We start from the raw sequence: 12367 nt of genomic DNA on the forward strand, positions 1-12367 counted from the left end.
AATAACACAAAGCTTGTGGTAGGAATAAGTCTGGTTCTATGGACTGGATGGCAAAGACTTATACCCTGAAAAGTAGGGGTCCTAGCACTGTACCATGTGGCATACTACTAGTTTCTGAGGAGGTGCCTGCCAGCCTAGCAATCTGGGGACTGTCTTTTAGACAGTTTTTTTATCCACTTTACTATGTAAGAACTCTTAGCTTATTTATAATACCAGCATGAAGGATACTGTTAAATGCTTTAGCCAGATCCAGATAAGCTGTCTGGACAGAATGACCAATAGCTACTACCTCTGTGACCTTATTGAATAAGTTTACTAAATTTAATAGTCATGATCTGTTCTTGACCAAAGCAAAGTACTAGAATCACACTTGATGAGGTTTTTGAAATAATTGTTTATGAAATCAGATATGATACATTTCATAGTATTGTGGATTAGTCTAGTCAAGCTAATGGGCCAATAATTCATTAGGTCTGGGACAGCACAACAGCAGTTGCTCATACTTCTGGTATGTACCAGGTGACTTAGGTTAGGGTAAACAAGTTTAAGACAGGTTCACAGGTTGCTGTTCATCTTTCAATAGAGACTTGACTGTAGATAGGTTAGAGAAATTGTTCTGAAACACCCTTCCCTGACAGTGGAGTTTTCCTTTTTCTCCACTGCTGTGCAACTTTGAAGTAGGGATATATAAGTTTGGGAGGTGTGGGGGCTTACTTCCACATTGTGACGTGTGTCCTCTGCAAAAATATTCTTTCTGAGGATCACCAAAAGATTTTTTGGCACAATTTCTTCAATGCATCAGCAGTTGAAGAGACAACTGTTAAACTATCAACATGAATTTGGGTTCCAACAGGACATGTTTAGGGTTATTTATTAGGCATCCAGGTAAATTAACTGGATCCGCAGAAACAGTATTTTTTGTTTTACAGAAGAAATTAAGATATTCCTTTATGATCTGAGGTGGTGTGATAGGCTTGCATAGTTTCTATGACTGTTTTTGGAGTGAAGTTGTCACTGAATCTATCTGCTAGTATACTGGCTATATCTTAGTAGGACAGAGCGGGTGGTGCCATTTTGGATATGTTCAGTACACCTTTAGATATTATTTCTTAACTTCCTGGTGTAACTAAAGTAGGATTTATAGTTTTCCTTTTCTTCCAGCACTAGTTTTACTTCATATTTGGCTTTAGTCTTCCTGATGGTAGCTTTTAATTCCTTGCTAATCTATTTAACACAGTTTTTGATATGGGAAAATCAATAGAGTTTTTGACATTATAAAATTTGGATTTGTCACAGGACTTTAGACATTTTTACTCCTGTTATACAGCTTATCTCTACTGGCAAATCACCAGGGTAGTTTGTTCTTAAATTTCCCATTTTGTTTGGTTCTACTAGGCCCAGGTGAATCTAAACATTTAGGTGAGAATACAATTCTGTTGCATAAGTAGCAGCTGAGGCTGCATTGGGACTCATGATATTACAAGTACATTTTGAAAATTCATCTTAGAATCTGGGTAGACCTATACAATTGAAAGCCTTAAATTCAGATGTATTGATTTTGATGTTTGAAAATTTAAATGAAAAAGTGACAGTTTTATGGTCAGCTTTAACCAGGGTGGGAATATTAAAGAAGTGGTAATGAGAGACTGTCTTGGTTAGAGCCAAGTGTAGGATACTCTGCCCTCCAGTTTGCTCATTTAATATTTGTTCTTGAGAATTTTCTATAATCAGTCATGACTCTCTGGACATACCTGACTTTATAGGTGTAGGTGTGCTAGTTTTTTGAAGGAGAGTCAGTCATCCATCCTAACGGGATCTTTTCATTATGGGTAGTTATGTGAGTACATCAAGGAACTTTTAGGGTCTTCTTTGGATATGGAGGGTTTCCCATAACAGGTAATAAATTAATAATTTGTTTTGTTCAGGGAAATTAGATCGTGATAAGTTCAGTTAGAGAATTTGTGGGAATGTGCTTAAAGGTGATGTGACTACTACTGGCAGATACGGTAATACAGCTGCATCTTCCTTCAGGCCTGAATGTATGGATGTCTTTATTGCAGGAGAGTCTCAATATCTGCCATTTTGTTGCTGGGGCTTTTGACATTGAGAGAAGTTTGAATTAGTTGTATTTTTTTCTGGTATGTTGGGATTCCCAGCAGCCTGACTCTGCTTAAAAGGTACTATGCCTACAAGGCCTTTTGCTAGTACACAGAAGTCATGGATTGAGAGGTCCAGGCTGCCCTTTACAAAGGGCTGAATGCCTCAAGTCAATTACATCTACATAGGCTACCACAGTATTGTAGTCATATTTGTTCAGTGTGAGAGACTGTACAACCTTCATAACATCACAAATCTTAGCTCTGTAGAGACTAACTGTAACTCTATCCTTTCTTGTCCATCTTTGTAAGTAAGGAGTCAGTGTGCATGACAACAGAGTTATTTCCTTAATATAGTGTAGCTTTATATTAGTACAGAATATCATCACTATTATCTGATCTGAAGTAACTTCTAACAACTGCATATCTCAAATTCAAAAGCTTTGGTAAACCTAAAATAAATAACTGCTATAGGTGTGTGTGTTATTCTCTTGTGTTTACTTTCCATAATGCTTAAATAACAAACTAGTATTGCAAGACCATCTCATACAAGCAGCTATGACTCCACTCTACCTCACCTTCACAGGACTCAATTTCTTGGCTGAAAAGTGCAAGTTCTGCAGACTGAATTTGTTTAAAATTATTCAAAGCAGAATAATACCCTTCACTCTTTGTCAGCTCATAATACCAACATTTTGTCTTCACCTTTCTACAGCAGCTGTTACAAACATCATATTAAAAGGTTTTAGAAAAAAAAATTAAATATATCAGAGTTAAATTATAAATTTTCTCCATACCTCTCAACCTTTCAGTGCAAGAAATCTGGACAAAGCCAAACATAATGGGGGTACAAAGGCCCCAAAATAGGTATAGATTTTAAATATTGCTCCTATAAACTTACAACATTGCTAAAATAACAGGTTTTGCATTATTATATATTTTCTGAAAGATATGAAGTGTGAAATTCAAATATCTGTCATTATTTAGTATTATTTAGTGACTTCAATACTTAATGATTTGACAGAAATCCACAAATTTTATGAGGAACAGACCAAAAATATGAGTCAAAAATTTGGACATTCTGTGAAAATCTGGACAGTTGAGAGGTATGACTTTCTCTTCTTCCATTACAAACACAAACAGCTAACAATTACTACAAAACTACGTAGGCAGGCAGTTATTACTGTGGTTCAGCTAGCCTGAATACGACCAAAATGTTACTTCATGGAAACATGTCAAGTTTGCAAAAGGAAGATCAAGAAGGCAATAGAGATTTCCAAAGCTTCAAGTAGCAATTTAATGACATTAGACTTAGGTTGCCCTCAGGTACAGCAGGAAAACTCCTGCTTATAGTGCTGATGACATGTCTTGAGCTAGTAAGTTGGGTGTAAAATGCCTTGGAGGCATATTGAGAGGGTCATGTCATTCCTACTTCTTGCCGGGTGAAGTTAAGGGTTCCATTCTGCCTAGATAACAGCTCTGAGTGGAAGCTGGGGGCTTATAGCTCTTGTAGACGTACTGGTGGATATGATAGCAGATCATATGAAGCGAACAACATTCCTAAGGAAGGAGGTATGTATGAAGTATATGGATGTCACTGCATGTTATGCGCTGGAGTAAGGGCTAGGGTCATGCAGAAAAGCCTCCCAGTCTTTAGGATGGAGCCATACTGGAATGCCCCTATCCCTTCACCATCTTAATTATACTCAGAACCCCTTACTTAACCGTTAAATACTGTCTTCAGCTGAAGCACCACTTTCACCAAATACAACCTGCTCCCACTGTTTCTTGCTTCATTTGTATATGACTGACAGTGCAGGTATATAATTCTGTAAGTCTATATGCTCAGTTTTCTAACCAGACTGATGCTGTGATGCATTGGAATATGAACCCTTTGGTATTATTCTGTTCTGTGTTTATTTGTTTATTTATTGTTTAGTTGGATAGAGCACTAATCAGAAATGACCTATTGCATGCTCAGTTTGGGTTTCACGGTATGACTGGAACAAACATAACAGGCAGCAGTGAATGACAAAAGGTAACAGAATATATACAGACAACATTATTGAAAAACATTTGGCATAAAAATGCATATACAGGGTATATATATATGGGTATAGTAACAATCGTCAAATGGCTGCTACATTGATGTTGTTAATGTTAACACACTTATGTCGGCAAGCAGTGACATGCTTCTGGACATGCTTCAAGACTATTCCAAAGACCATGCAAATTATAAAACAGGGGGCAAAACCCTATATCCCCCACATTCCTGCTAATTATTTATTCCCACTCTGAGATCACACAATCTCCAGGAATTTTATATATATATATATATATATCGATTCACTTTATAATTTTGAAATACTGAAAGGTCGAATTTCAGTATCTCGTGACCATAAAGTCTAATCTTCAAAATAGCACAAGTGCATAATCGCAAATCCGACTAAGTCGAATTTGCGGTTATGGCTTTATGTTACGTGTAGTGTATTGTGTGGATGGTGTCCGGTGTAGTGTGTGAATTTAGGTGGAATTTAAGGTAAGTGAGTGTTTTGTAAGAGTTTTGGGTAGGTGTTTGAATGTATGTGAGTGTGTTTGTAAGTTGTAAGTGTGGGTTAGGGTAGGCAGGTAAAAGTAGGAGTGTTTAAGTGTTGGATGCCATGGTGTTTGTATATGTGTGATGTGTGTGTGTGTGTGTGTGTGTGTGTGTGTGTGTGTGCGTGTGTGCGTGTGTGTGTGTGTGTGTGTGTGTGTGTGTGTGTGTGTGTGTGTGTGTTTGTGTGTGTGCAGGAGGGACTGTAGAATGTCTGGGTGTGAGTTTACTGTCTTTTTCTGTTTATGCGATCTCTGAGTTAGTATATATAGGTAGGCAGGTCTTATATGTAGTGTAGGTTTGTAGATGTGTGGTGTTATGCTTGTGTATGTGTGTGTTTTTTTTGTCGCGTGGGTATTGTGGTGTATGTGTGGTGTAGTGTATGGTTTGTGTTCATGATTTGAAGTTTTGCGGTTTTGGGCTGTCGGTGTTTTGTGGATTCAACTTTATGGTCTCGAGATACTGAAATTCGACCTTTCCGTATTTCAAGATTATTAAGTGAAAAAAAAAAAAAAAAAAAATATATATATATATATATATATATATATATATATATATATATATATATATATTGTTACTATAGGTGTTAAGGGTGCATTATAAATTATCCACTGATGATTTCTGTTCATTTTAATTTACTTTTGTTGTCCACTAGAGTGAAATTTACAGGTATTTCCAGCAATAAGTGAAACAAAATGTAGTAACCGATAACAAAATTACTCTTTTCAGAACATTTCAATCATAAAAGACTACTCAAACTGCTGTCATTATATTGCATCAACATCATTAGCCATCAGTTACAGTCACTTTATTGAAAAAGTATACCTCACATGTTTCATTGTGATAAAAATGTCCACAGTAATGTATTCCAACTTGCTTTAAATAAATGCACACTAGTCCTACACAACTATATTAATGAGCATTTAACTTGATAGCAGAGTCAATCTACAGAGTGCCATTTATTATCTAGCATTTATAGCCACATTGTTACAGTATGTACACCTCAGATGTTTAAGTGCAATGAAATAATAATAATCATAATAATAATAATAACAATAATGGTAATGGTAATGTATTTCAAGTTTGTTTCACACAAACACTCATTAGACACAGATATTTTATTCATTTTATTCCTCTAGGAAACAACAGTTTGTATGTTTTTGTTCAAATTAACAAAGAATTTCAAATTTTTATCCTAGCTTTAATGTCTGAAGAAGTCCTTTGTTAATGTACTAATTTGGAAAAAAACACAACCAAATTTTAATTTCTTTAGTCGGATAAAACAGCAGGGTTAGTGATTTTCATCCACAGAGTGTCCTCTATATATAGGAGTTATAGCCAGATTGCCACAATATGAACAGATCAGATGTCTGAATGTGATGAAATAATAATAATAAAAATAATAATAATAATAATAATGGTCACAGCAATGTATTTCAAGTTTGTTTCATACAAAAACTCATTAGACACAATAAAATATAATATTCCAGCTTACTTCACACAAATGCATGCTCGTCCTACAAATCCAGGTTTAATGACTATTTAAAGTTTTAGACACATTGGCATTAAATGGATCTGGCAAGATTACCAAACAGATGAAGATGCAGACAGTAACACAACTGAATGTAAGGAAAACAAAATAAAATAACACATGTTGGCTTCTGATAAGCATATAATGTCCCACAACTATTACAATATCAGTATGTAATTCCAAAAATGCAGTTTTAGCCAGAAACAGTCTGAACTATTAAGTAAACCTGTCCTTCAAATGTCCATGACTGTTTTACTTTGTAAGTCTTTATGGTTATATTCAGGCTAATAAAGCCAAACTCAACTAGCTGGGGCATGCATGCTTCAGCCTTTTTATTGACATCATCAGAATAGCATAAGTAAATCATTTGGCTATAATTCAGAAACACGGGGTCTTTAAACCCAACCGATGTCCATAAACATTAAAGGGCCTACAAAATATGAAACTAACCCTTCATCAATCTAAAAAAAAAATCAATTCACAAATGATCACCAGCCTTTGTCAAGCATAAAATCAATCCATGAATGATAGAAAACATCACAAAAACACTCCCTGGGAATCAGTAAAGGTATTTTTCAATGCCACAATAGTGCAGCAGCTTCTGCATGGAATATGGCTGCTGAGCGATCCAGTAAACAAAGCTGGGGACGTGCACAAGCCTGCTAGCACTATTCTGGCATGGACACCACTGAATAATGCTAATTACCTCATTTGCTGGTTCTAACCTTGCAAATGAGGTGAATTAGCAATTCAGTAAGCAGGCAGGCATCCATGCCAAAACAGTGACCATTGCAGAAATGTATTTGGTTACTGACTGTGTACATTTCTGCAAAAATGAAAACTGGGGCATGACAACTCAAAGTAAAGAATGTATTATAACCATTAGGCATGTCAATGGCCAAAAATATGGCCATTGGCATGGAAAAGAGTTGCAAAAATTATAAAAATCAAAGTTTATTTTTTTGGCCGATTTCAGCTGTTTAAGCATAGTGCAGCGGTGCACAGATGAGATTGTGCTGAAAATTAAATAAAAAAATCTGAAAAGACAATTTTTAATGAAATCTAGATTTTGCCATTATAGTGTATGGCATGCAGAATCAAAACAATAACAGGTAACAGTGGTTGCTAAGGAGAAAGTTTCTGGTGTAGTGGTATAACAAGGGACTAAGGCAGTGCGGTATGCAAATGAGCAAATTTTACTGAATCACTAAATGGGATACCATTCTCTGGCTGTACCTAACCATGTAGGAGCTATATGGCAGTGGTGTAAGCACAAGAAGCAGCTGACATGAAAAGGGTGTGTGTCATGCTTGGTGTAAGCACATTGGAGCTCCATATCTTCCATTTGAGCTTAACTAAGCACAGCTAAGCAAGGGGGCTTGTCTGAGGCTGTATTTACTTATTCCATGAAATGAGGAGCGTGTTCGTGTCCAAGTAAGGGCCATTTCTGCTTAAATGTGTTTACTTTAGCTAAACGGGTTTGTGCAGTGCACACTGGGTCTTAAACAAACAAACAAACAAACAAAAAAATGAAAATAGCAGAACTGTTTACATTAGGGCAGTGGGTTTGCATGGTGCACCACCGGGCTTACAAGGGGTGGAAATGGGATGGGGGAAAAAAACAGGAAATAGCAGAATAACAGCAATCAATTACAAATAACATAGCTGGCAGGTGGAATGCATCATAGCCAGTCAATCATACAGGCAGCATCTGCAGCACAACAGTATAAACTATGCAACAACCTGTCAGTCTGTTTTTTCCCACAAACTCTGCACCATTGGTGTACACACTTGAGGGAATTTTAACCAACAAAATGTTAGGGGTTGCTGTCACTTTGATACATCAGTATGTGCTAGAGGCTGAGGGAGGTGAGGAGGATAATGCTGTCAACTGCCCTAGACTGAGGAGGAGGAGAAGAGTGTTCAGACCCATGGTAGTCTACCAGGGGCTACATGATCTGGAGATAGTAGAGTGCAACAGAGTGGACAGGGACATACTTCAACAACTCATCGAGCTTTGCCGGCCTCACCTCTGACCTAGAGCCAACAGAGGGGAACCCTTCCCAGTGGATACCAAGGTAAGTGTAGCCTTAAGAATACTAGCTACAGGTACTTTCCAAAGACCTACTGGGGACATCATGGGGGTCCCACAGGCATCTGCATCCAGGGTACTCCACCAGTTCGCACATTTACTTCCTCAGCATCCGTGAGGAAAGAACCAGCAATATGCACCTCTTCCACCATGTAGCAGACTACCCGGAGGTACTGGGTTCAATAGACTGCACGCACATCCACATCAAAGCACCACCCAGTGAGCAGGGTAGGGTCTACCTAAACTGCAAGGTCTTTCACTCCATCAACTGCCAGGTTGTGTGCAATGCCCAGGGCATTATCATGAATGTGTGTGCTGGCAGCCCTGGAAGCTATCACGACTCCTACATCTGGCATTCCTCACAGCTGTATCAGGTATTTGCCAGGAGGGACATCCCGTATGGTCATCTGGTGGGGGGATGCTGGCTATGCACTAGAGCTGTGGATGATGATACCCATCAGAAATGCACACACACCCACACTCAAGAATGCCATAATGAGGCACACACACAAACCAGGATCATTATAGAATGTGTGTTTGGGATGCTCAAGTCACGGTTCCATTGCCTTGACATATCTGGTGGAGCCTTGCATTACTCTCCAGCGACATGTGCACACATGTTCATAGTATGTGCCATGCTGCACAATATAATCTTGTGGAAACAGCTGCAGCAGGAACAGCACAGAGAACAGCCACACAGCCCTCCACCATTGCCAAGGTCCCCACAGCCACAGAGGGACTCGGAGGAAGAACCCCCTGAGCCAACTCCTGTAGGCAGACGGAGGCATGTTCAGTATGCCCTGGCCTTGGCAAAGAGGCAATGCATAGCACACACACACTGACACTGCAGGGACCCAGGGACTGACAGCTCTCACTGACTCACATACACAGTAAAATGGATGCCACACACATCACACTCCCTGTACCTTAGCATGCATAAGCAGTATACTGCATGCATCCAACATAGGCAGCCCTCAAGCACCATCCACACAACTGCCTCAGGCACAAGGTAAGTCAGTCTTCTTAACAATAAATGAATGGATTAGTATGTTCTGGTAGCATATCTATGGTACTGCTGAATGCACGCAAGGGAATGGGGTGGCCTACTGGGATAGCAGCAGACAATTGACAGCTATGCGGGACACCAGAAAATGTTTTCCCAATACTGGCTTCCCCACACTATGCAGTAATACCCAAGGTGACAAATCCCACTGCAGTATATGTGGGGGAGGCAACTAACTGTGGGTCATAGGTCACAGGCATGGATGTCAGTGTGGGGGTCCCATACTCTCCCCACAGCCTCACCCATCACATCAGCTGTAGAAAACCATAAAGAAAGGCCCACAAATGGCAACAATGATGAAATACCCTCCTACAGACTTACACAGTGATAGCACAGCAGGTTTTGCAGTTGCAGCAAGGCTCTGAAAGGTAAGAAGTCTGAAACTCAACTGTATGCCATTACAGTCTGACCTGTGATCTTTAGTAATATGCCTCTAGTTTCCAGGACAGGGCACAATACTATGCTAAATGGAGCCAAAATTTAAAGCAAATATCAGCACAGTCTGTGCAAATGTGTACAGTTGACAGGTGTGCCCACCACACCCATATTCCCATAGAAATACAATAATGTGTACGTTTGCAGGGAAATAGCAGCAGAGCACACATTGCCAGGGCTGTCACAATCAACATGATAACTTGTTGCATGTCCACAATATACAAGTGAAAATGAGCTATGCATATGTGTGGTTAATACTGTTAGGATGTGGCCAGCACTTACTCCTGGCTGTTGTGCCATAGTGGCCTAGGTACAGTGCTGTCTTTGACAGGGCCATCTTCCAAGAACTGCAGTGCCAACTATTCTGCATGTCAGTTACATCTATGGTAGGAGTTATACACACTGTCCAAATGTTAATATCTGTTAATGCAGGAAAGCTGTGCATGTCATGCACAGGGGGCCACACATATGGACAGTATGCAGCTTGGAGTAATGTACACAGTGCCTACCATACCTCTCAACTCTGCAGACCTATTGCAGAATGTCCAGAGGTTTGCATCATAACTGTGGTTTGTATAACATGAAATAGTGGTTGTCTGGCAATTCATTGGCAAATCACATAAGACTAAGGTCAGAAAATAATGACAGATTGTAGTGTCAGACTTCATACCCTATAGAAACATGTATGCTAATGCAAAACCTGTTATTGAATCACCTGTCTAGGTTTGTAAAGCCAATACTTGAAAATGGTCTCTATATTTAGGCATCTGTCCCCCAATTACTTATGGCTTTGTCCAGATGTCTGGCTCTCAGAAGTTGAGAGGTATGGTGCCTAGTAGGACAGCAGGTACCTGAAGGTCAGTGTACTGCCAGTGTATAAAAGGCTGCAACCTGTCTTTGTCAGCACTGACACATGTCACTGGCCAACAGCCATACCCCTGGAATGACACAAGTTGTCAAAGAAGGAGCACAAGTATGCCTTGTACATCTGTTCTGCTTGTCCTAACATTGTATTTGCCTGCCAATTATTTGCAAAACAAGAAAGGGTCATCTCAAAACAGCAATGGCAGACAGTGGGGAAGCAGATGTCAAACCCATAAGAGCAAACAAGTGATTACCAAAGTCTTCCAACTGTCTATGTTTGGCAGAACATTATTAACACCCTGTCCCCATGTGTGGGCCTTTGCCTGACTGTCATATTTGGGCATGTCCATATGTCAGTCTGTGATGGTATGACAGCTAGGTCCACATGTAGCCTCATATCAACATATAGCAACACAAACCGTCTAAGGACCACAGCAAATGGAGTGGTGCTATGATGGACAACCTGCTAAATAGGTACACTCAGAGGTGTGAAGTCCACAATCCTGTGTGTGATGTAATGGCATGTACCCCACCCACATCAGAATTACAAATACATAACATTAGCCACTGTGGCCAAAGCCTATGACTGGACTACAGAAGAACAAAGAGACACATATAAGGGGAAGGGGAACCACTGGCCAGACAAATGGATAATGTGCACACCAGAACAAATTGTGCGGTAACATAGGTGCCATGCAGTGTAAGGAGTTGAGTCAGTAAACATCACCTGCAAATACACAACACACACCCATGTAAGTGGAGGTCCACAACAAAACAAAACCCAAACAATGGACACCTCAGAGGCAAAATCACATGAGAACTCCACAAACCTACATACCACAGACCATGTAGACTCCACACACCAGGGTCTTGCAAACATAAAGGCCTTACCACAAACCCCAAACCCCTACCCTACACAGATAGGCTAACAGCACTGTCCCTCTACCCCATTCCATACAGACTCTGCTGAGGTGGCCCCTGTCTGGCATGCAAAGCAATCCAGACTCTGTCTTGATGGGACTGTTGCACATTTGGAACTCAAGGCCCACTCCATCAACCTGTAGGTGCAGCATCAACCTGTACTGTGATATCCGTATGGCTTGTTGGTGTGACAGATATGTGTACCCACACACACCCCATCTGTGACATACACTCCCTGTCAACAGCAAGCCAAGTGCCTCAATATGCCTAGTGATGTGCTCCCTGTATAAGTGCACGGGAAACACAAAATACGGTCCTGTGATCTCACCTGTGCCCCTGCTGGACATGGGGTCTGTGTGCTGACATGTTGTAACATGGGCTACACTCTCATCTGCATGGGTTATAATGGCTACAGGGCCAATACTCTACTAATGTCATAGCAATCTATCAACCTATGCACGATTGTCTGTCAGTGGTTCACCACATTACTCTGTACTGCTCTGCCACTGACATACCTGGAAGTCACAGTGCTATGTGGAATATACTACACATATAATGGACATTTCTGCACACTAGAATGCACTCTGTACCCACATCCATAATGCACCTTCTACCCACACCCATACCTCCCAACCTCTGACAGCAAGACATCTGGACAAGGTCATAAATACAAGTGGGGCAAAGGCACAATGATAGGCACGTGCTGTAAATATTGCTCTTACATACTGAGAAAGTTGGCAAAATAAGGGGTTTTGCATTAGCAGGAATTGTC

This window comes from Protopterus annectens, chromosome 3.part0 (genome assembly GCF_019279795.1).
Source record: "Protopterus annectens isolate FY-2018-M chromosome 3.part0, PAN1.0, whole genome shotgun sequence".
In the NCBI taxonomy this organism is placed as follows: domain Eukaryota; kingdom Metazoa; phylum Chordata; order Ceratodontiformes; family Protopteridae; genus Protopterus; species Protopterus annectens.